The sequence below is a fragment of the Opisthorchis viverrini genome (assembly GCF_000715545.1).
Source record: "Opisthorchis viverrini unplaced genomic scaffold opera_v5_172, whole genome shotgun sequence".
Taxonomy (NCBI): Eukaryota; Metazoa; Platyhelminthes; class Trematoda; order Opisthorchiida; family Opisthorchiidae; genus Opisthorchis; species Opisthorchis viverrini.
The window spans coordinates 574,308-598,907 of record NW_008751831.1 but is presented as its reverse complement, the minus strand read 5'-3'; the positions used below and the strand labels follow the sequence as shown (position 1 = coordinate 598,907).

Here is a 24,600-nt window from a genome sequence, read left to right as displayed (position 1 = left end):
GAGGAAGGTTTGACTTAGTCGGTGAATTAATATTTGACTGCCTAATGTAATTAGATTTTGGTTCACGGTCAAGATCATGCAGTTCAGTTGCAACCATGCTGAGAACGGTAATCTACTGAAGCCATATAACTGAGCTGAACTTTGTTTATAATTTCCTTAGATGTGCACTGCTTCCAAATATTTCACTTCAGAAAAATATTCGAGGAAGGGAAATCCGTATTTCTTCCTTACAAGTTCAAATAAATTTGTGTAACACAGAGAGACGACAAAACTGTAGAGAAAGCCTTAATGGTGAGGTTTTTATTGGCACAACGCGATCTCATAGTATCTACTAGCCCAACTATGTTTACCGCACGAGTTTTATATGTGGAACAGCTTTTTCTAGTAAAGGGCATACAGTGCGGTTTCGTGCGCTATTCCTGATTTATGTCACTGTTTCAGCAGGCGCGTACAATACAGTGAAGTTTTAACCAGTGTGAAGAGATTGGGGAAAGTTTTATGGAGATTTCGCGCCGTAAGCGGATCTGTGCTGAAAGATGCTTGTCTGCTGTTTCAGCATAAACTGGCCTCACATGTAGGACCAAAGCTCTATATCTTTAAATGATAATTAAAGATAAATGGAACTTAGTCATGTCAATGACTTGTTCGACAGTTACCACAGCAGTACCAAGGAAACGAAGAGCTGCTTGAGTTAAAATGGAGTGGACTTCCACTTGCGAATAGCAGTTGCCTCCGCATACCTCAGAACTGTGCTGAACACAATATCATACTAACTGAAGTGGTTCGCACCGAAAGGTAGATTAATAAAAACACCAAGTTTCAAGACAATGATCCCACTCTTCGGCTTGGAAGTACGCCAACTGTTTCCTAATGAACACCCAAGGATGATCATTAGACACTGAAGTATGCTTAAGGTTAGTGAATTACACTTAAATTGTGCAATTTGTGAGAATGTGTCAGCCTCGATCGTGTAACATTTTGATAAGCCTGCGCTTATATCGTACCAGCGCAAGAAGATGGGGAAGCAGAGCTATAGTCCTGTCCAAGTATGCTTGCGAAATAATAACTTACATCGTATCAGAATATCAGAGAAGAAATTCTTCCCTTAGCTTTTACTATCCTGATAAACTGCAGAACATGCCCATTTTTATTTCTTAATGATTAATTTGTTCATTACTGTGATTTATATCACACGCCCAAAGAGAAATCAAAATAAAACCGGAACATCGTCCAAAACTGTGATGTTTCCTTCCATCTTCACCGAGGGCAATAATTAATGTTGACAGTGGCACACGTACAAACCTCAAACTACCATCTGCAGGATTCAGTTTTTCTTAGCAAACTAATGGTCCTATGTGTGGGTAGAACAGTAATAACCCGGACAGTTACAAAAATGTTAGCTTTCGTTGTTTAGTTGATACATGACAGAATAACCCCCACAAGTACCATCATATTCACACTTTTGGTCTTTCATTTGTGTTTAGCTAATGGGACTTTAGGCAGTATTAATCACATGCGCCCAAATCTACACTGAACCACAGAAACATTCAACTTAATGTTACGAAATAGTGCTCAGTATGGTCTGTTATTGGTTTGTTTGAAAATTCCGCAAGCGGGTTATACATTTTAAGAGATATACCTTTTGATGTTCACTGATGAGGGTTCGCATTTTTATTCCGTCTCAGTCTAGTTGTTACTGTACTATCTCGATATCATGTCCCTTGATTCACTGAGCTACCATTGGTCTAACCACCCAAATTGAAAACAAACTTAGTGAAATTTAGTGTGATAAATCCCAATGATTAGGAACCAAAAGGTCTGTCTGAGTGAACATGGAAATCACTTGCAAAGTCCAGAACCACAGTCACATTTTTCGTTAGGAGGCGCTCGTTGCTGCATTTTCTCCTCAGTGGGATCCCTTACAAAAGGAATCAACCTGACCAGGGCCTATTACTTCAATTATGGTTCAATTGGTTATCCACCAAAAGGCACAATAAATGGATATGTCTGGAAGATAAATTCGCGGACCTACCAATCAAAATACTGTATGCAATCCAGTCACATGGATATAAATCATCAAAAAACGATTGTTATTCTCGATAAATCTTGAACGGTACCTTCACCCACCAATAAATTCGTTTCTCAGTGTGCAAGTTAATGCATAGTAGCATAGTTTCTCAAACACTAATGACGTCGTTTTGCAGGTGCTATTCCATTTTCGCGGAGAAAAACCATCTACACTTAGGTTATGTGCAATCTCTTTCAATTCCCTGCCACACAGAATATTACTTTCGACTTTCTGACAGCCGACTACAAGTCACATCATCCACCTAGGCATGTCTGTCGGCTCATTCGGTCGCTAACGATCACTCAGACTAAGAGTTCCAGAAATAAATTACAGAAGGTTGTTTTTTAACCCTCCAATTTTGTACAGAACAATCGTGGGTTTCAAACTTTAAGTGTCCTTCCCCAGATTCGAAAATATCAAACCAGATATCCTTACCTCTTCATCTATAATTCACGAAGAGTTGCAGCGCTCAGTACGAGTCCCCACATTCCACCGATAAAAATACTGCCTCTGTGATTTTGTACGCAATATGTCCTCGGAAGTAATGCAAATATCGGTTCACTCCTATGGAATTCCACTGCCCAATTTGTGCAAGAAAGCTCAATGTAACCAGCTGTTAGTACCCGCTATTTTTAGCAACATCCTCACCCTTCTTGAAGGATATGCGCGCATTCGATGCGCGCAAAAAAAACAAAAGAACGACCGAACGTCAGTTATGACTCCTTTTATACAATTGTTTTGATGACCCGAGCAAACAAGAAACGAACGCCACGTGAGATCGCTACAATGGTAATTTCTAGTGTTTGTGTGGAATCGCTCCTGTCATTCTGAAAGAACTAACCCAGTTGTGCTTTATTTGTGAAAATTAATTGAGTTTGTTCGTATCAGTTTCTTTGTTTGGGTCGTAACATTCTCGTGTTTGGTTGTGCGAGTCCGAAAAATGGGACTTACTACGCCGATAAAATATTTATTTGCGGTTGGTGGCAAATTATTACGTTCGCCCTTCCCCCTATGAATCTGAAGATTGGATGAAGCGTCAGAACAATAGGACACTTCTACTACCCAAACTATGGTATTCGAGTCAGATCATATGTTTACTGCGAATACAAACATGCATTATAAATCTAAATCTGTTGGATCTTGGGACAACCGTGAAAGAACACGAATGCTTTAACTGGCTAATCTGTATTACATAATCAGCTCATACAACAGAGTTGTGGCTATATATCCTTGCTTTCATCAACAAGGAGAGCAGTGAAACCACTTACCACCTCGGGTCTAGTCCTGGTATACGGGTGTTACTCAAAAAGCCTCTCATAATACGTCGGCTAATGTATAGAGCTCCAACCAACATAGTCTATTGGTTCTCTAGGTTGGAGCTTGTAAATGTTTCCTTGAAAGTTCAGAATGCTCTGTTAGTCTTAGGCCAACCACCGCTTCCTCGCGCTTAGGCTTTTGAGCCCAAGCTTTTGACTGAGAACCCCAGTCATTCTGCTGTCTAAGCATTGATACTCTGGCAGTGCGAGTAGAAATAACCCAGTGCCAAATGAATCATCGCATAGTGCCGTCAGCCAGGTCACTTTACTTACAAGACGGAACGAGTAGTTCAACACAGCATACGACTGACGCCTTCTTTTTCCTCTTTTATGTGTCCGTCCTTCTTCTCCTCATCACTTCATTTCCAGTGACATCGCTGTAGACCTATTTTAAAAGCTGACAGATCCAGTGCCATTAACTGCAACATCTACAGTTAACAAAAGCACCACAGTCATCGACACACCGATACCATCCTTTAAGACACCAAGTTTATCTCATCTGGCAGCCTAATGATTGAGTTCAGGATCTGTATGCACCGGGACTGTTTGTGACAGTCGACGACAATATTCTACTTTCTATCCAGCCTTTTTCCTTTTCGTTATAAAGCTTTATTCGAATGAACTGATATGTAGTGAGGTAGTGGAGCTGCATTGTTCTTCTTCGGTCAACAGCAATAATGATGATGAATCTACTTAATTGAAACTGGTTTAATTCGTAGGCCGACAAACTTTGTTGTGCTTCTAACTGGGGAACCATTTGCTCAACATTGCAAGTTGGCTTCCCAGTGGGTATACCCATAGGAGGGCGTTTTATCTGTAACCCGCACATAAATTCTAAACTTTACTTTATTCTGCTGTATCGCTGAACGTCAGAAAACACGTACTTTCATATATAGCCATGACGCATACCCAAAAATCTCGGGTATGATTTTCGATAGATTAGATCATTCCAGTACAAGAAATTATGTATTCCTTCCATCTACATTAATATTTGAAGTTCTTGTACCAAACATCGTACAGCTGATGTCGTCGAACTGATCATTTGAATACCGGCAAAATCGGCACCTGCACAATTTCCGAGCTGTAAGGAAAGTCCTCTTGTCAGTCACACAATGCAGTGCGTTTCTCTATGACATTTGCACTCGTACGCATGTGTGTACGTAGCACGCTCAGCTATATGAGGAGCCATCCTTCCTCGGACATTGAGTTATGGGACAGACAGGAACCCAATAATCCTGTCGCTCACGCGGATTATGCACCGGCACATCGGTACAGCTCAGCTTGTCGGTCCGTGTCAAATTTCATCTAAACATTAACTTGACTTAGTAATGAATGCAGACAAATGGCCGATCTTGAAGAAACCAAGTTTCCCAACTCAGCTATTAACATTTCCTGGTAGGTTGCACGTGCAGCCAAGATACGACGGAGGATAGCCGGCTGTCCTTATGGCACTGGAAGTACGCAATTCTTCCGTTCGCGTCCGAAGTGCCCTTGAGAACATGCGACAAAAAATCCTGTTGATTTCAGTGCCCACGTGTATCGTCAGCTGGAATTCAACACACTAGCAATAAACTTAAGCGTTTTCTGGGGGAAGCAGATATTTTATGTTTTGAGTAGCACCCTCAGAAGACCTCAAATTCGGTCGGTAGGCTACAAGCAATGATTACTAATCTTCGACAAAATAGTCAAAACATAAAAAACGTTTTGACCGAAATTGGGAAAGTCCTTGGATCTTTTCACTAAGTAATGAGAGAATCCTTGTGTTTTAATTTACCAGACAATCCGAAACGTAAGGTGTCTAGCGGCAGCAAGTTTTTCATCATTTATCGCTCTATATCTTCACCACATGTGTACGGCTTAGTGGCACCAGTTCACCCGGAAAACGGGCGTTTACCGGGCGCGCGACTCCACGTAAATACCGCAACATCTTTTACACCTACCTGCACAGCACTAGAAATCTATCGGGATGTACATCCTGACCACCACAGAAGGGTGTGAGGATTTACTAACCTAAACACTGTCAAACGCTATTCCTACAAACTCTAGTGCATATGTGACTGGCTATTCATGTGATGGGATCACGTGATTTGCGCAACCCTTGTCACTTTTAAGCAACCACGAAATCACCTTTCACCAGCGGGTCATAATCTGAACGGCGCCACCTTACGTCTCATTGTTCTTATTCTCATCTCTGTCAAAATGACGAGCATCTGAACTATTAGAATGTCGAAACTTCTGGATGCTGTCACATCGTGAGCACAGGCCTTCGTACGGAATAAACATAGGACTACGAGAACAAACAGAGTCGCGGCAGAATATACCGGGATGGGTTGTAAAACTTGAACCTACTTTCATTGGATAGTGGCAAAGAAAGATGCCTGATTGAAACTTTCAGGATTATCCGTGGTCATATGAATTTAGACAAAGCAAAAAATAACCGGACATCCATTGAAGCTGGGACGAGGTATGAATGCTCCCAAAACTAGGATAGGTCGAATTTGTACTCGAGTTGGATTGTGATCGATACTTTAGTTAGGTGGTCCCATCTGATGGTCTTGAGGTACCAGATTAGCTACTGTCACCTTTTGTCTGTCTGACACTATTTTAGGTGAATACATGTGTGGCAGTGGATGATTTCTAGGATTGATGGATGCATTTTCAACCTCTAAGAAAATTTCAAAACCTTTTGTTCGAAATGAGAAAGCAGTGAGCAATAATTCACTGCTAGCGTCACTGGTACTGACAGTCTTCCGGGGTCCATATAAGTTTCCACCTCCGGCCGCTTGTGCAAATGATTTCATAATCCGAATACACCAGTGATTTTGCGATCGTTTCTACGGTGGCAGTTCCTAAACATAATTAAACTCACAAAAAACGAAACAACTTGTGAACTGGTCACCGGGGTATTGTCCAACTTCCACCGTCCCTAGAACCAATCACGCACTGTTAATGCCAATTCAAGGAGGGTGATATCACAACATGCTTTATAGATTCCGATTCACCACTGTCAACGAAAATTGCCCTCTCAGATAAACTCTTTCTAGAATTCTTATTTGGCCCTTCCAAACTGTGGTAGTATCAGTCTAATTCTATGTGAGGCCTTTCCACACTTCAACTAAAGCTATGTTTACCACAAAAATTTTTCATTGGGTCTATGACCTAAATTATCAGTCCACAATGATTTTGATGTTCCCCTGTCTAACTGCTAGGACAGTGTTGGGACAAATGTTTCATTTAAAGGTAAGATCTGGATAAACACTCACTTTTATTTGCGCAGAATTTCCTGGCTATCCGTCTTGAGAAAGCGGCTCCAGCTCCCGAAGAAAATGAAGTGAACACTTGTGCAGTATCTATGAGCAGACTAACCTGTTCCTACAAGGCACCTTTCCGTTTAGTAAGTGTTTTGCCTTCATTTTGCCTAACCACAGTGGACAATTAGCAGTGATCCAAAAAGCTGACCGCAACCCAACTCATCAAAAGGCCTAACGTGAGAAAAATATTAGTGAAAAATTCACCAGGCAGTTATTGTGTGGGTGTAACTACTCACTAGATGACCTCTGAACGCATCAATCGTCTGAAATGCAAATTGGACTGCAATTCTAACTTTAAAACGAAGTAGAAATGATTAGAACCGAATGGAAATCATTGCGGAAAATAGTCAGCGGCGGATCTTTCAAAAAATGCGGAATAAACCTGGAACTATGCCTAAAATTTTTCTTGCCGACTATCACATAGTTCCATTTCACGGTTGAACTGGCTAATAACCTGGTAAGTGATGAAAGTTTTTCGCAACAGAAACACTTAGGAATCTTTACTTTCATACCAAAATGGACAACCAGTTCTCGTATACGCGCTAATCGACATAGAAATTTGTTGATCACGTCAATAAAGCAATGTTAACCATCATCACAAACCAACTCAGTAATAATAGTTTAAACTGGATTACAAAAATTTCGTCCAGCAGTAGACCGACCCGTCGATAAACTGATTAGATGATAAGTTCAGTTGCGCTGAACTGACTAAGATAAATTGACGATGACAAACAGGACGGTCATCGCAGTTGTGTACCCAAGCTCATGTAACCTGCATTGAGTACAAGCCTCTAACAAAGCCCATCATTTCCTCATCCAGCGTCAACCATACATACCCGAAAATATTTGTAACAGAATTACTGACGGAAGTCAAGCACTCGCGTGGATGCTTGATTAAATTTCTACACACTTGAAAATAGTATAAGCGGGGCTGACTGGATAGCAAAGCAGGTGTGAGCTAATGTCCAATGGTAGACAATGAGCCGGGTGGATGACCTAAAAACATTCGTGTTCAGGATGACAGTTATGTGATTAGTGTAGCCAAATTTTATATTGTCGGTCCCGCAGTGGGATGTGCAGGGGTCGGTATCGTCCTGAGTCACCGGTCGGAAGGATCCGTGTGGCTTGTCTGGCAACGTCTGTGAAGTGTTCAAATAGCCCATGACGACAAGCTTGTCGGTCTGAAGTATGCAGACGATATCGCTCTCGTCTTCGAACACAATGGAAAAGCGGTGCTTTTGGATGAACTGACCAAAGCCATCTTGGTTTTTGGTATATACTTTGCATCCACAAAATGTAAGATCATGTTCTTGGATATGCAGTCACTGAACACGTCACTTACTATCCAGAGAGAATCACTCAGCGTTGGGGAGCCATTTATGTATCTTGGAAGCTGTTTTAGTTCCGATTATAGTGTTAGAGATGAGATCAATGAACTCGCCTGCAAGGCTGGGATCGCGTCTACTAGTTTTAAAACTTCGTGGTACCAGAGTGGTATATCCTCAAATCTCAAGGGATATGTAGATTAGGCTATGGTGCGGGCTGTTTGTTGTATGACTGTGAGAGTTGGCCTGTTTGAGCAACGGAACTGAGACGTCTTGAGATGTTCATCCATCGTTGTATCTGAACAATAGCTGGTTTGGTTTGGTGTCGGCAACGGAGATCACATTGAAGAATGTATCAAACATCAGAAGCTACGCTGGTTAGGCCATGTATTGCGTATTCCTTAGTATCGTTTGTCGAATTGAATGCTTTTTCCGTGCACAATTCAAAGTGGTGGGAGAAGAGAATTGGTCAACCCTTGATCTGGCAGAGGAATATGAGAGAAATTACAATACAAACTGGTGCTGTTGTTCGCCAATCAAACCCCAGGTACTCGCTTTTGACATTTGCTTCGATGGATGCACTTCATTCACGTGAAGGCATTAAAGTGGATTTCCTCAGCAAAGTCCATATGAATAGCAAGTATGTTTGCGGTATTTCCTAAGAGCCCGGGACATTTGGTTAGCCATTAGTGGCCATCATGGAACCGCTTGAAACATTGCATACAAAATGCTCCATGGGTAACCGCCATTTTTGGGATTGGTAGATCCGCTAGTCTGATAAACTCCAGTAGTGAAACTTCATCGGCGGAACCGAACGCTAATTTGTATAGATTGTCACCAAAGCACAACAGCAAACCAACAGACTTTACTTTAAATAAAAAGTAATCATTCTTTGGCCTACGTATACGAAGGCAATCAATATGAGAGAAATTACAAAGCATTCTGGTGCTGTTGTTCGCCAATCAAACCCCAGGTACTCGCTTTTGACATTTGCTTCGATGGATGCACTTCATTCACGTGAAGGCATTAAAGTGGATTTCCTCAGCAAAGTCCATATGAATAGCAAGTATGTTTGCGGTATTTCCTAAGAGCCCGGGACATTTGGTTAGCCATTAGTGGCCATCATGGAACCGCTTGAAACATTGCATACAAAATGCTCCATGGGTAACCGCCATTTTTGGGATTGGTAGATCCGCTAGTCTGATAAACTCCAGTAGTGAAACTTCATCGGCGGAACCGAACGCTAATTTGTATAGATTGTCACCAAAGCACAACAGCAAACCAACAGACTTTACTTTAAATAAAAAGTAATCATTCTTTGGCCTACGTATACGAAGGCAATCAAATGCGTTGCCTTTACTGACTTCTTTATTTTACTTGCGATAGTTTGATACATTATGTTGGTCACTTGTCACACGATGTCATGTCCGCCATGAAGATAGCCATGTTACCTGTTGAAAAAATGTCAAACTATATGTCTAGCATTAGCATTGTGTGACAAGCACTTCTGGACCTAATCTTGCCTGTTCTCATGCTGAAACCGATTTGTGGTTAAAGGATATGAAATGAAACAATCGTTGTCACGCAACGCACATGCGCCTATCGGCACAATTCAGTAGGTCAGTAGGTCTTACTAATCAATATTGATCACCTAAGCTGATCATACGAAGGATAAGTTATCGACTAATTTGTCCAACGTTGTCGTGTACATTATGGCCAAAGTAAGCAGTGAGTAGGCTTTGTGGATTATGAAAGTCTGTACAGCTGGCGAAGTCCATCCGAATGTGTGTACAAGATAACCATAATTTTTATTGGGCAATCGAACCAGACTATAAAATTCTTGTTAACTCATTTATTCCTAGGTTACTGAAGGAAAATGTTTGTGCTCGAATTTTATAAAAAGCTAAAATACAATCAATTAATAAACATTATGAATTTCATTGTTTCCAAACACATTCGATTCGCTTAGTATTTTAGTTTCTAACAGTGATTTGTCAAATACCAGCGGCTTTAATAGTGTCTAGTATTCATATATGAAGGTGCATTGACTGTACTATAGCGAAGAGCATACTTGTCACTCGGCAGGTAGACGAAACTTTAAAAAATTATCAAATTTAAACACATTGATGGAAAATGGAAGATATAAGCCAGCTGACAATAGATTCACTAAACCTTTGACAGCGCACTGTCGCTTGTCGTGGATCCAGTTAATTCCACAGGGGAGGTATGGTGCAAACCTCTACCCCAATGAATCATGATCACGGTTAATAGTTGTCTGGAATTACATCGCAGATAGAAGCTGTCTCAGTCCTTGGTAGGTCGCATAGGTTGGTTCGGGTGATTAGTCTATCCATTTGAACACCAGCAAGCATGACTTTCGATAGACGAAGACCAACTTTTAATGTAATAACTTGTCGAAGCCTACCAATCGTAGGACGGAACACTCCAGTGAGTATTCAACTGGACAAATGATTTTTTGTCTGCATATTAAACTGTAAACTGATCATGATGTTACAAAGACCGAGGCATTCAGATGCCGGTTAGTCACTAGTAACTCAGATCATCACATTCACGGGAGCCCTTTTGGACTTTGGAGAAGGCATTTGTTGCGTGGGGCTATGTGGCCATACTTCCTATTTGCATAAGACATAACTTTGAGACGACTCCTGGCACTGAAAATAACGTGAATGAGGCCAATTCTCCTTATATTTTGGTTAATAAATGTAGTTTTACCGGCGACCGTTTAGACAATCTGTACTTTCGGGCTGCGTACTGTGAAACAGATTCCCTTGAAAAATTTGTTGATATTTTTATTATGAGCAGATTCGGAGATTTCTTCTCCTTATTTTTGTTTTTCTTGGATGATTACAGTTGACATATCCATGATACTTTTCTAAAGCTTCCGGAAACATTTTTTGCAATCTTGTTTAATGAATATTCCACGTAGTGCACTCCTGAGCATCTTCATATTGCCCGGTTTTGTTTTAAATTTTTGATGATTTTGGTTTAATGTGTGCAACCTGACCATATGTATCCGAAACACTCAATGGAATAAGGCTGTAGACGTTTGTTATTCACTATAGAGTACCCATAAAAAATGTAGGCACTCTACTTCAGCTATCCAACTCGTTTGCTGTATTTCTTTTTTGGGTTGGGGGAGCGCGGCCACCTGAATATTGTGTAAGAAGTGGAACCTCCCACTAACAAAACTTCTTAACGGAATCGCTATTGTTGAAGCCAATCCACGGAAGAAGATTTGTGTCTGATTGTTGATGAGCTTGCATCGAATACGAGGCTGAAAATGCGCAGAGACTGAGTTAGACACCACTTATCACGAGCAGCAAATGAGGGAAGCGAAACAGAGCGAAGTGTTGAAGATTTTCGGGGATGAATATCTTACATAGACATTTTTCTGCCTTTCAATAAACTTGAAAAATACCATTTAACATTCATGTTGCAAAAACTCACTGGACAACCTGAAAATAATTCGTGATAAAATGCTTCATCATCGTGCTTACAATCTCCGTACAAAAGTAGCGAAGTGCACTGACCAGATTTTGACTTCCGGGGTGTATGCATTACGATATACTATAGACTCAAGAGGGCTAAACTGGTTTTTCAGCTTTCTTCTAATAAATGAATACCGAGGACGTCACTAAAATAATCAGTAACTAAGGGCAATATCACAACTATTCCCGTTCTAAAGATACAAGTTATTCACTGAGAATACCAAACGCATACCTGACATGGCAGCTAGTTATCACAATTTTTAAAAAAACTTCCGATTGTCTTTCACAGCATTTTACTATGTTTTTTGAAAAAATTGATGTTGATTGTCCTTTATCCTGGGAGTAGCAACCTGGACATTCTAATCTGGAACCAAAAGAGCACTATCTCGTAGGTCATGTGTCTGCACAACTGGCAGTGTGAAGACGATTTATTTGCGCTAAGGAATTAGGATACCTGAATGCTTACATCTGGTATCTAAAGGCGAAATTTTATGACCTTACAGTTTTATCCTGTTCCTAATTGAATCATAGGAAAAGCCTTTCCTAAGCTAGATGCCCTTAGGGACCAATGCGAAGGAAGGTATAAGTTAACCTGTACAATAACATCTATATCACGCCTCTGTATGAAGGCTTCCTTCATTTAGTACCGACATCCTGGGCAAGTACACGGATTCCTGCACTCCACTCACAAACTGTGAATACCTACAGTTTTATTTTATGGTATCCGTATTTTTTGAATACACATAAAATTATTCGCCTATTCACGGAATTTCGGTAAGGGTCATTAGGTTCGCGAGCCAGCCTCAATGAGGTCGCTGTGTACTTTTACAATTTTCGTACTCTGAGGGTAGCTTTTGGCTTCGTCAGATCAAGTGGAATGGTTACCAGGATGACCAAGTTTCAAGGCAGTCAGAAAACCAATCTGTTAGATTTTTTATTACTAGCCGACTTGACCCGTTCTGGGTGCTGGTCTGAAGTTCCTGTTTGTCGACTAGTGGGGATGACAAACACGATGGATTGGTTAGAGGAGTTTGTCATCAAACTGAAGCAGGGTTTTGCGGCCTTGTTTTTTTGGTCGTGGATACCTTAATGGAATATTCCTCCCAAGAGTCATTCACATATTTTTTTGGTCCGTGTGCCCTGAGGGGTTCCAAGACAGCTGATTTGGATCTGAGAGGATAATTCGACCTAAATATGTTTGGGTTTTTTTACTATTGGACCCAGACCATTTCAATGATAACCTCACACCGCCTCATTTCATCTCAGATAATCTAAAATTGCTCTACACACACCAATTCTGCGCCATCTGTTCCTTTTGCGATGAGATGCTCAGCGATTTAAACCGCCCCGGCCACCAGCTACTCTGATGTGAATCATAGTTTCCATCTCAAAATGTCGCGTTTTCCTAATGAATCCTGCGCATAGTATCCAGTGTATGCTATGGTCTGTTAATGCATAACCTATGCTCACCGATTCTGGTTTGCAATTCCATGGATGTCTGACTTTTTTGTATACACACTTCCTATTTCAATCAGCTGGAAGGTAATCCTTAAACTGCACCAGTACTGAGCGCGAAAGTATTCTCTTCTAAAATAATGTTCTGTTTTATTCAGGATGATTTCTGTTCCGCTCCACTCCTTTGGGGGTCTTGGTGTTGGTACGAATAAGCGTCTTGGTTGCTGCTTGCTTAATTCCACTGGTATCCGCTTCTTGAATTCGCTTTTTACCTGAAGTTGTCCCGCTGTTTGGCTGAACTCTTCTGTGCGCAGTGCCCCTATTCTACTAAGCATTACTAAAACCATGCTGCAAGATACCTTTGGATGTGTTGATCAGTAGTTTAAGACCGCAACCCTGTCTGTTGGTTTCCTGTAAATAGTCGTTTTGTGTGTCATGCAACTAAGAAAGCGTAGTACACCCGACGTAAATCTTGGCTCCATGCTAAACTCAAAGTGGGGCTCCAAAGTATTAAGATACCTAAAGAATTCGTTAACTTTTTCATGGGCCATCACAACGAACGAATCATCGATGTAACGTCAGAAAACCGTCGGTGAATGCTTCAACCCGGCTAAGACCTTCTGTTCAAAGTCTTCTGTGAACGTATGTGTCAAAATCGAGGATATTGGAGATCCCATATTGGGTGTATATAACTGAGTTGAGAGCGAAGTGCCTGAAAAATGCCTTCAGATATCTCGTTGAAGGAGAATTTCGTCCATTCTTGCAGCGCTGTCTGCCAGTAAAAAGTGCCCCCAGTGCGTCCGCTCAAAACAGTCATTCCAGCTAAGTTGAATAACGGTGTAACGGTGGATACTACTGATGAGGCAGCGAAGGCCTTCTTCCTTTCAACAATATGCGTATTTCAACCCCTCAGATGTCATTTTTGAAGCAATGCTTGATGTTCTATTCACACTACCTCAATTTTCAGTTGCCAATTAATCGAAACCATTCTAAGCAATGTGCCCATTCTTGATAATGACTTGTTGTGTAATTCGGATTTCTCATAGCATGTTTGCCAGGATCTTCAACAGAACAAAAGAACCAGAGGAGAAGGAAGAGCGCGCCAAAGAGTGGGAGAGAGAAAGAGAGGTAGACCAGCTCAAACAGCAATAGAGAGCACGTGCGAAAACGCACGCACATGGAACACAAAGGCGGGGGGATCACTGAAGCTCTGAAAATGTTTCAAACACTATGAGGAATGACTCGTTCTGCTGCTGTTTCAGTTCCACGTCTGTGGAAAACTATATCCGCATAAAATTCTATTTGGTTGCCTACTTGCATGATGTCTGGTTATTTTGAGTACGATGTGAAAATGTGTAACGATCAGCGTCATCCACTTCTGTCTGTCATTTGAGACGTCTTTATTGAGTGAAATGATTTGCAGATGTCCAGATCATCTACAGGCCTGAACGACGGGTGATAAAGTTGTAGAGGGTGCTACAATTAGGAGTTCACATGGGTAATACATTGACCTTCCATTTTGGCTACGGATGGGCCAAACTTGTCCCCAGGTAAATGTGAGGTTGTCAATGATAAAAGTTCTCAAATGCTATTTTTCGGTTTGCGCAGAAAGACCAGACATTACTTGAAAAATTGGGCAAGTCATGTAATGAAACCCGAATATTTTATAAATTTTCGTCCGAATTGCATGCACGCAACTACAACATTATTTATGTGTACGGTTGCCAAGCTGACTGCTTTTCTACTGGACTCTGCTAGCGCGTGACAAACAGGCATAAATTTTTTGCGAGAAATAAACCCTAGGTCTGGCGATCAAGTCTCGTAGAGAGTGATACAGATACTGTTTTATTTCTGCTATTTCTACCATTGGATCAAATCAAAATTTGGAAAATACGGCTAGCGAAAAATTGCCAGAACCTAGCTCACAGTACAGACGCCAGTGATTGGGTTCAGCATACCGGTGAGATGTTACTTCCTTTGTTCGTATCCATACGTCTAATCTTCTGAAGGGAATTATGCATACGACATCGCGTTCATTCAGTTCAAGTAAACATTAAATGGAGAAAGCTATATACACCCGTTAAATGCTCGTTAAAACCAATTAGGTTGCTTTAAGTAGTAAGTTGTTATTAAACGACTCGAATATATTTTCCCATGCGTCCATATGGCCATGTATTATCATGCTTAATTATAAAGAATAATAAGAGTTTTCGACTTACTTCTCGAGCGTCTTAATCTCTTGGAAAGTTATTCCAGTAAGCCCTTGCCATAGAGACCCATGAATTGTAGTTCATGACGTCTCACAGCTAAAGTAACTGACTACATTTCCATTGACAAAATTCCCACTTATTTTCGGAGAATAAGGCAAAAAGTGGAGTCACTTGCCATTCCGTGTTTCAGTTAACTCTTCCGTAACTGTGCTAAACGACGTACATCTTCGCTTCTTCCTTGGTGAAGCAACCATCCGGAAATTAATTAATGTCACAAAGTGTCGTGTGAACGGCATTAATTTTCCTCTCTGCGCGAACGTGAGAGTGAAGTGCTGAACTGGCGCATGACGTCACCAGAAAATCTCTTGGAAAATGACTGTCACAAAGTTGCTACACAATGTGCAGCTCAGTCTGTTCGGATTATTAATTTCGATTCTATCCTTCTACCGAACAATGGTACTCACTGAGGAAGTGTACATACTGATCAGTTAAACATAGTTGGCCAAATTAAATGGACCTCATGCTTCACTGGGTTGTCGCAGATAACATTGTCACATTTCAGGGGATTTAATAAACCGTTTACCAACAGCTAAAGTGCGTTAAAGCCAGCGGAAAACATGGCTGTTAGAGAGCCTCCACCAGTTTAATCATGTTAAAATTTGAACATTCGAGAATTTCATAAAAATTGAAAGTTATGTTGACTAACATCAGCAATTCTTTTGTTTCTGTCTCAGAAGGTAGACTGCTGTTGGTCCATTTTATAACGTGCTGACAAAACCGGGCAAAAATGACTTGCTCGAGTTCCCGGAATTCACACCAACGATTTAGTCTGTCTCAGTAACTGTGCCTATTTCACCAAACGAAACCCCGATCGACGATTTGCAGATTTCTAAGCAGCTCCTGCCGTGGTTGTTAATAGCCAAAATACAGGTGAGTGCTAATTCAATCATCAACCATGTTCCAAAAAACCGGTCAGGTCGTACACGAGTCACCAGAATTCAAGCGAACTTCGATACTGTTCTCATAATGTCTGTTCTTATTATCGGCCGAACCGAACAAGTTATTGTGTTTATGCATGTTCACACAAGTACATGTAGTCACCCACTGGTCTGAATTCTGTTCTCGTGAAGAGTATCAACGGTGACTGACGGTAGTAGTGTATACCACTATAAAAGCAGGAAAACCAGACTGAAGACCAACAGCAGGCATTTTCTGAACAACAAAATGCAACAGAGCATTTTTAAGCCCATCTTAGCACGGCTTGGCACGCCTGTTCAACAAGAGGAAATGATCCAATCAGAACCACCACCCAGGTGATATTAACAACCAGTATATACGGCTCACAATGTGATCCAGATAGTCTTGTACAATTTGGTTCTCAGGCCGGTGTTATGAAGTCGTATTCTGAGTCGGTGCTGCTACTGCGAACAAGGTGAGAGAGCCACCTCTTCGTGGGCCACCTAGATAGCCCGGACGTAAGTCTGGACGAGCTCCAGACTCCAGAGACGGCTAACCACCCTGTTCGGTTTCAATGGGCTGGTTACTTTCAACAATGTACAATACGACTCATCCGGGACCTCCGCACCAGTTCCAACCAGCATATAGGAGAGACTCGTGCTGCTCATTTGTGTGGAATGTGGCCAGTGCTACAAACAGAAAGTTGGCTTGGTAGTTCACCATCGAATTCACGACAATGAAAGTGTTGGTGAGAACATGATCATATAATTGGTTTGTACTGACTGTTCCAGCCTTCTTTCGACAAAGAGTGACCTGAGTCAATATCGCTGGCACGCACGCTCCACCGAGCATAATGCAGATAAGCTTGGTCCAGTGAAGAATTCTGATGCCCACTGGTCCTAACGAGAGTCACAATCATTATTGTACCTGGTTAAAAATTTGTATCCGTCTTGTGACATACCATTTGCCAGATTGGAACAGCATTTTCATGACTGATACGCTATCAACATCAAAAACAGGTTACGAGTGCTTGGCTGGCAAGCACAACAGGACGAATCGTCATCTGATGACCCAGAGCAAACCACCGGTCCAATAGCGGCCTGATTGTCACAATCCGATAACTATAGCATCTGGTTTAAACAAACCGTGGACTGCGATATGTCACTCTTGGAGTCTCGCTCTGACAATTCGCTTGCGAGTGTTGACCTTCTGGTATTTCCTCGAGGCTTGCAGTCTGGTATCGTGAAAAGGGAGTAAGTTCTGTCACCTCCAGGACTTGTCCACACACCTGGAAAACTGTATTTTGACGCCGTCGTTATTTAACCCATCGGATGCCGGTCAGCCGAAAACAGATCTTCTGAGCCAGCTACGCCGCTATCCAGACCCTATATCACCAAAAGATACCGTTTGGGAGCTACATAAGCACAGGTAAAAGAAGAATTCACCTACTTAACCCAGCACTGGCGATGTCACCTCAGTTGGTGATGAAACTTTTGCAATACAACTACCAAGCTCGGTGAGCAGACTAACAATTAAGTAATTTTAACAGTTTATACTGATACAGTTTCGGATATTGTGACCTCGGTCAAGCTTGACTAAAGTGGGATGGCAATGTTGTGGAATGTAGGTAGCTCGGGTGCGCTGTTTGGTTGTTGGTTTGTTCGCCGAGTTTGGGATGCCCAACACGTACTGGAACAGCTCGAGTAATTAGGAATACTTGTGATCGCCAAATTCCATTTGTTTTTCTCCCAATAAGCATGACTTCGGTGTCTGATATTTATCCATCGACAACCGCAATGACCTGATAGGGATAGGCTGCATACAAAAGCTTGAACTTGCTATGTTCCACTTAACCCTGTCACTGGTATTTTGGTTCAATATACACTGCTGTTGCATTAGTTTCCAGTGATGCAAATCGTGATTTCATTCAAAAATGACCAGTGTATTATGGTGATGTCTTATTGATGAGTTGGGAATGCACCACGAGGCCAAATCAGCAGAGCACGAAAGTAAACGTGTCCCGAACCAAATTTCCAGCCCCTTAATCCACAACAGAAGCGTAAGCGACAGAACTGAACGGCTCGTAAAAATATTGTTCCGAAAACAGTAAACCATAATTTTTACACGGCACTTGTCAAAGCATTTACGAAGGTTGACATTTTGATTCTACTTTGCGATGATCTTTTTAACCGGTTTGAACGAAACTCTACCAACTTATCAACATCTGCTTCCCGTACGGGAGTATCAATTTATCAGAGAAATATATTTCCGAAATCTGATTTTTGGTAGGCACAACTTCAGATGGAATCGCAGGATTTTCTGAGCACCATCTGATTGTCAGCACACATAGATTCTCTATCGGTATACCAAATATGTCTTCGGGGTTAGGTGTGCACGTTTGATTTTTCAAAAAAATCACGGATGGCATGCTACGCGGATGACATCAACGTTACTAGATCCTTAACAGGAGATCACGAGATGCACTGAGACTAATTTTCCAGTCTTATTCGTCAATGGAGATTTGCCTTAGCAAAACCGAATTTTAAACAGTCCTAAGCCCAAATTTAGTACCTTAAGTATTTTTTTAATTCTTAAGGAAGTCATCCTCATCCAGACGAGATTTTCACAGTGAGTGGTCGCGCATAGCTGTAATCATTTATAGAACACGTGACCTGTTATACCAAATTCGTACAAACCGTCAGTTTCGAACAACGCCTAATAACTTGCTTTTTAAACCTTCTTTCGGTCACTGTCTTCCAGCCCGCGTCAGATAGACTTAAATATTTATCATCTTCTAAACTTTACCTGACACATCATGACATCAAACCACCAATAATAACTGCTGGTGATGCTTCCGTTTATGAGATAGGAGCATTTATTTACATCATTTAAGCAGTAGATTTCTAAGGCGGTTAATCATACATCACTCAATCTATTAAGCTTCAAGGGGACCTACAGTCAAACAAAATGAGTATGGTCCTAATTTTCGACGCCGGATCGTTTTTTTCAAAAGGGAGCGCGTTATTTACCAAATTCCGACAGTAGGTTCTCCAAAACATGGGTGATTATATTCTAAGTTGAAATGCTTTAACAATAGTGTCGGGTTATTTGACGCTAATAAATGGTGTTGTAATTTAAGGGCTCTAACGAAACCAGTATGTAACGTGTGTATTCCGCTCATTTAGGAATACGCGGAATTAAAAAACCGGCACACAGTTATGCACCCTAGCCAAGAACGGATCAGGATATCAAACAAATTTTCAAAGCTTGCGAACATTCAAATTGGCTGTGGAGGCATATGTAGAATCTGAGTTGCTGTTATGTTCTGCATTCAGTGCACTGTAAATAGTATCCTCGCGGATTTTCTCAGGTTTCCATGATGATCGACGCCTTTTCAGTTGGCGTGTATGCGTATCTAACACATCCAAATGATTTTCCATCTCACATAACCCATAACAACCACAAAGATATTATCTTTGATAACTTGTTTGAGCATTTTGGTCTTTAAAAACAAGTGTAGCTGACAATGCCTCACGATCTACATCGGAACAGTTTCCAGTGACCATCTGACACGCTCGCAGTCCTGTTTACCTCCCCCCATTTACCAGGAAAGCAGAGCGGTTTGTAGACATGCCAAAAAGGGCAAAATTGTTTAAGCAATATATATTTTTACATGCATCTATACACCGAACTCGGCCGCGCCAAACGGAGCCTTGTTAGCGGAAACTCTTCTTGAATGTAAGTTGAGAATCACATTGCACGCACTATTTCCCAAAACCGGACAGAAGGTAGACCGACAGCATGCAACAAAAAACGAGAAATTCGCTGACATGTCTTGAAAACAAAGGCAGCTGAATACCTTGAAGAATATCCAACTTTTTGAATCAAGTCAACAACAAAGAAACCCGACATGCCAACCACATCAGACTACGTCTATCAAGTACAAGCATCTTGACCAACCACATCTATGGTTGAACCCTGGGAACGCTTGAACTGCCAACAACGCAGACAAAAGCGGTGTAGAAGAGCAGACACCAAATTAACATCCATCAACTCAAGCACCATAATCCAGGCTAATCTCGGCCACCCAACATCCGTCGTAATGTGAAATCATATTGTGAACAACTGCTTGCAACCGGACAGAGTATTAGATGAACCAGAAAAAATCACGCGCATACGCTTACCAACATGGTCACGTGTGCGCTGACGAGATATTTCAGCTCGTGTCCCAGATGAATTAGTCAGGCCGGTCTTCGGGATCGCGTGTTTTTGCTATTGGCATATCCGACTAAATGCCTTTGTATAGGCGTGCCGCACAAACACATGTACTCACGTACTAACCTACGCTCATCCCTCAGGAAGCGTCCTAACGGATCCATACACATCCCATTCAAACTGCATCCCATTTATCTGTCACGGTAGTTGACCAACAAGTTTTAAAAGATTCATATAGATGGACACAGCTGTCTTTTAACCTGCATCCTGGTACTGAAAGTAATCTACCCACCAATTAGATCACTATTTTTATTGCTTCAGTATTTCACTTCAGAAAATAGTTCACATTCCATCACAATTCGTTTTTTCTTAAAGTATAAATCACTTGTCCAAGAACGCCTGAAATCCTAGCTTATTGTTAGGTTGGGGTGTACTGCCAATTCCTGTCCTCATCTATATGTTATTTCAAATGCCCGGATTTTTGGTTTTACTACCCCTGTGTCAATTTGAGCTTTTCTAGCCTCATCGCGTATCCCTTCTTCACGAAACACAGTTAGACAACGAAGGAACTGCGATACCCATTTGTGTTATTGGGAGGATATTTGTATCAGACCGACGGCCGTAAGTTTGATTAGAACTAGCGCAGACTGTCTGTCGTTGAAACGATGTTTAGTATATTTGGTATTCTCTTGGGTGCCGCACTTTTGTAATGCTTGTAAGGCTTGTCAGGTATCAGTTTTCTTCAACCTTTTTGTACATGGAAACAGAAATAGAAACAAGTGATGATATATTTTTATCCATAAATTTATATTCTCAAGGCAGTAAGGCGGAACGCGGGTCTTGACTGAGGCTCCAGTTAATCACATAATACTATAAAAAGGCATGTCTGAATTTGGTAAGCTGATAATCAGACTGACATGTATGTCCATCAACGTTCGAATGTGATAGTATGCTCAAACTGATGTTTTGTACATCAACCTCGTGGTATTTAATTTTTTTCCAGTACCTTTTATGGTGCTGACACTTCTTGCAAGTGAGATGCTAATCTGAGAAATAACACACTCTCAATCTGCTTGTTATAAAGGCGAGGAAATTGCCGCAATAAGCAGGCCTAGCTATCTGACCTTGCTACAGCTAGAGTCTAGTTCAGCTCAGTACTAGTGAAGAAACATGTTTTTCTTATCTACTGATAGTAAAAGGATAAATTTAGCTATACCAGATGCAGTCCGATACAAAACTTTAGTCAAGCACTCTGGAACGTGGAAATGCTATTATTTTCCTAGAGCCTCTAGAACCTCCACTAGTCTTACTTTACATAAGTCTTTTGCGAACACAGACCTTCAGTCCATATAGGTTGACGAGTGTGTGCGTCAGAATTTGTTCTCACGTCAAGATACAATTTGGCTGGTTTCCACCACATTAGTTTTCAGAAGTTTCTGTTATCGCGAGAATATAGTGAGAGATCGCGACAAGTATGCAGACTTACGGACGAATGATTTTTTATTCTACACATCAGTTAATTGTATTGTAGACAGTTATTTTATTAATCCTACATGAAATTAGTTTGCCCGGAAAATAGACAGTTGAGCGAGGAAGCGACATTAGGAAGACCTAACTCATCTAATGATACGGATATAATTACTTGTTGAAACTCCATCAACTCAAAGCTTCTTTCTTCCACTCAACCTTGACAGTTTGATAGAATGAGTTAGCTACGGAAAATTTCGATGGATAGTTTTATTCGGCTAAAGTGCTGTCAGCAAATAGTTTCAAAGATTTGCCGCGGGAGCGTAATTCCACAATGCTCTACACTTGTTCAAAGTATCTAATTTGGTGTCTGTCACATTTGGAACAACAAGAGTCTATCCGATGTATTTGAATTTGGAGTGAGAATAAGGTGGTCGTCTAAGCTTCCATTTGAAACGTTGACCGAATTTAAAACTATAAGTCATTCCACTTATCCACTCTTTGAGGAGGCCCAGCCAAAGATGTTTGTTCTACATCCATTTGTCCTACATTCCATTTGACGCGTATTACACGGTCCAGAAATGCCTAACCGACGCCTCCTTTCACATTTCCAGAGGTGGATGTTCACTGCATACGTTTACTCCTGACCGTTAAGCAGATTTGCAACTCAGTCCTCTGCCTATCAACAATTGATGCTCCGTCGATGGCACGTGCTGTCTTCTTCCATGGACCATACTCCGTAACACTCGCCTATTCGGTCCAGCTCTCTGCTACTTGCCTGTTAAACCCTAATGCTCTCTCAGATTTTTTGGATAAAGCAACAGCTTAGGTATAGAAATGATACTACGACTATCCGGAAAAACGGCATTTTTGCCGTGCTTACGTAACACATACTTATGCACTGACTTTCTACTTTGGCATCTATTGTTCCTTGCTAGAAAAAAAAACTAATTTGAATTCTAACCAATCGCCGGTGAGAATGTATCGATGGTATTTGACTAAAAAGCAAAATGAACGTATGTGACTTCTATTGCAGCTCATCACAACACTCGTGAGGATCTTAAATGGCAGCTTTTTAGAAAACACTTGAGACGGCACAATTTCTTGTTAGTTATCATCTGAAATAAACCAGGAAATACCAACCGCTGTTGTGAACATCAGAACCTCACAACCACCGACTTCGCTTGAAAGTCTTATTCAGCATGATGAAAGTCCCACTGAACATTGCTGCAAGGCATCCGTTATTTATTGGTTTTTCCTAAATTAGTGAACTGATGACACTTCCAAACTTTGTTCTAATGAGGCGCATCAAAAAGAGGAAGTTTGAGGACACGAAACAACGGTTAACGGAAACCGTAGGTTAGGACGAACCTTTTCCCGATGTCAGACGAAATCCACCTTTTAAATACTACACACATTAAGCATGCCAAATCCTGCCCACTATATATACTTATTGGTCATTTTGGACCAGGTTGTTATGACCTCTCCTTTCGTCTGGCCTATTTGATATTTCCTGTTGGTTTGTCTGTAGTCTAATGCGTTGGTGAAATGAGTCGATGGAGTGCGAGCACCATATTCAAGTATCCATCATCTCAAACGGTGTTTTTTCAATGTCTTGTGCAACCGTCAAATGAAGCGCTTGTATTTATTGACTTACTTGTGCTTTGGACTCTTACGAGTATTGTCTTTCAGGCTCCCCAATGAAGGTAGCTCTATGATGTTCTAAGCCATGTTAGTGTGATGTGTTAAAATGAGGTTAGATGGCAATCATCTAAATGGACTTTGCCATCACCACAGAATAGAACGCGACACCCCAGGGTGTGAACAGCAATCTAGGTACAAATTTCATCCCTTCTGGGCCCCAGATACCACAACGCAACACCTAACTTTCCCAAGAAGCTATACTTACCCGGAAGGGACCGCCCGCGAATTGATGACCTTCGTGGTCTATCCTGAAGCTATTACTGGTCACTAAGTCAGATCACTACAGTGATCACTCCCGTATCTACTGTGCACATATTCTATAGGAAATGATGAGGTTTTCGTGTCAAAATTCTGTGCTGTACGACGATGAGCTGCGAAATTTGAGATCTGATGTCATATACGCAACAGAAAAATCCTGTGAATAGAACAAATATGCTATGTAACTGATCTGTAAAAGTTATTGACTCTGTTTGCTTCACTTTTCGCTGATATCTACTGTCAAGTCTCCACATCCCGTTGGAATGTTCGAAGTGAAATTTTATCTATATTATTAATCACGAACACTAATATATGCTCTCTAAGGCAGTGGCTTCTTTTTGACAGGGTCTGTTTCTGAGAAATCACTGTGGTGTTTGACGTTCACGTAACCGAAAGCCATGTTTGGGAACGTCAGCCACGTTGGAAGCAATTTTGTAAATACTGGAATCAGTCGGTCAGTAGACCGAGAGCCTACTTGTTGCCCTAACTTGGAAAACCTCACCAAGAATTCTGAATCCTAGCATTGCAGGAGAGTAAATTACTCTTCAAAAATGCAGTCTTTCAAAAGATATTAATTTAAAGCCAAATTTTACGGGACTGTTGCAGTTTGAAAGATGGGATCCCTTTGATTTGCTTCCCTCGGAAACTACTGTACATTAGTTTGATCAGCAAAACCTCTGGGAAGAACCTTCCGCGATATATTTAAGACCATTCATGGCGTGTGATAGGCTCAAAATCGTTGGACTAAGCAATTTTGCTTCCTTAAAATGATAGCACCTATATAGCACAGTTTTTTGACAAAGAT

At 41.2% G+C, this 24,600-nt stretch overlaps 1 protein-coding gene across 1 annotated transcript in view; it reads left to right on the top strand.

Moving 5' to 3' along the window:
- T265_07531 (hypothetical protein) overlaps positions 1–24,600 on the top strand; it is a gene marked incomplete at both ends in the record, with an annotated part of 43,103 nt that overhangs the window by 589 nt on the left and 17,914 nt on the right. The window lies entirely within an intron of this gene.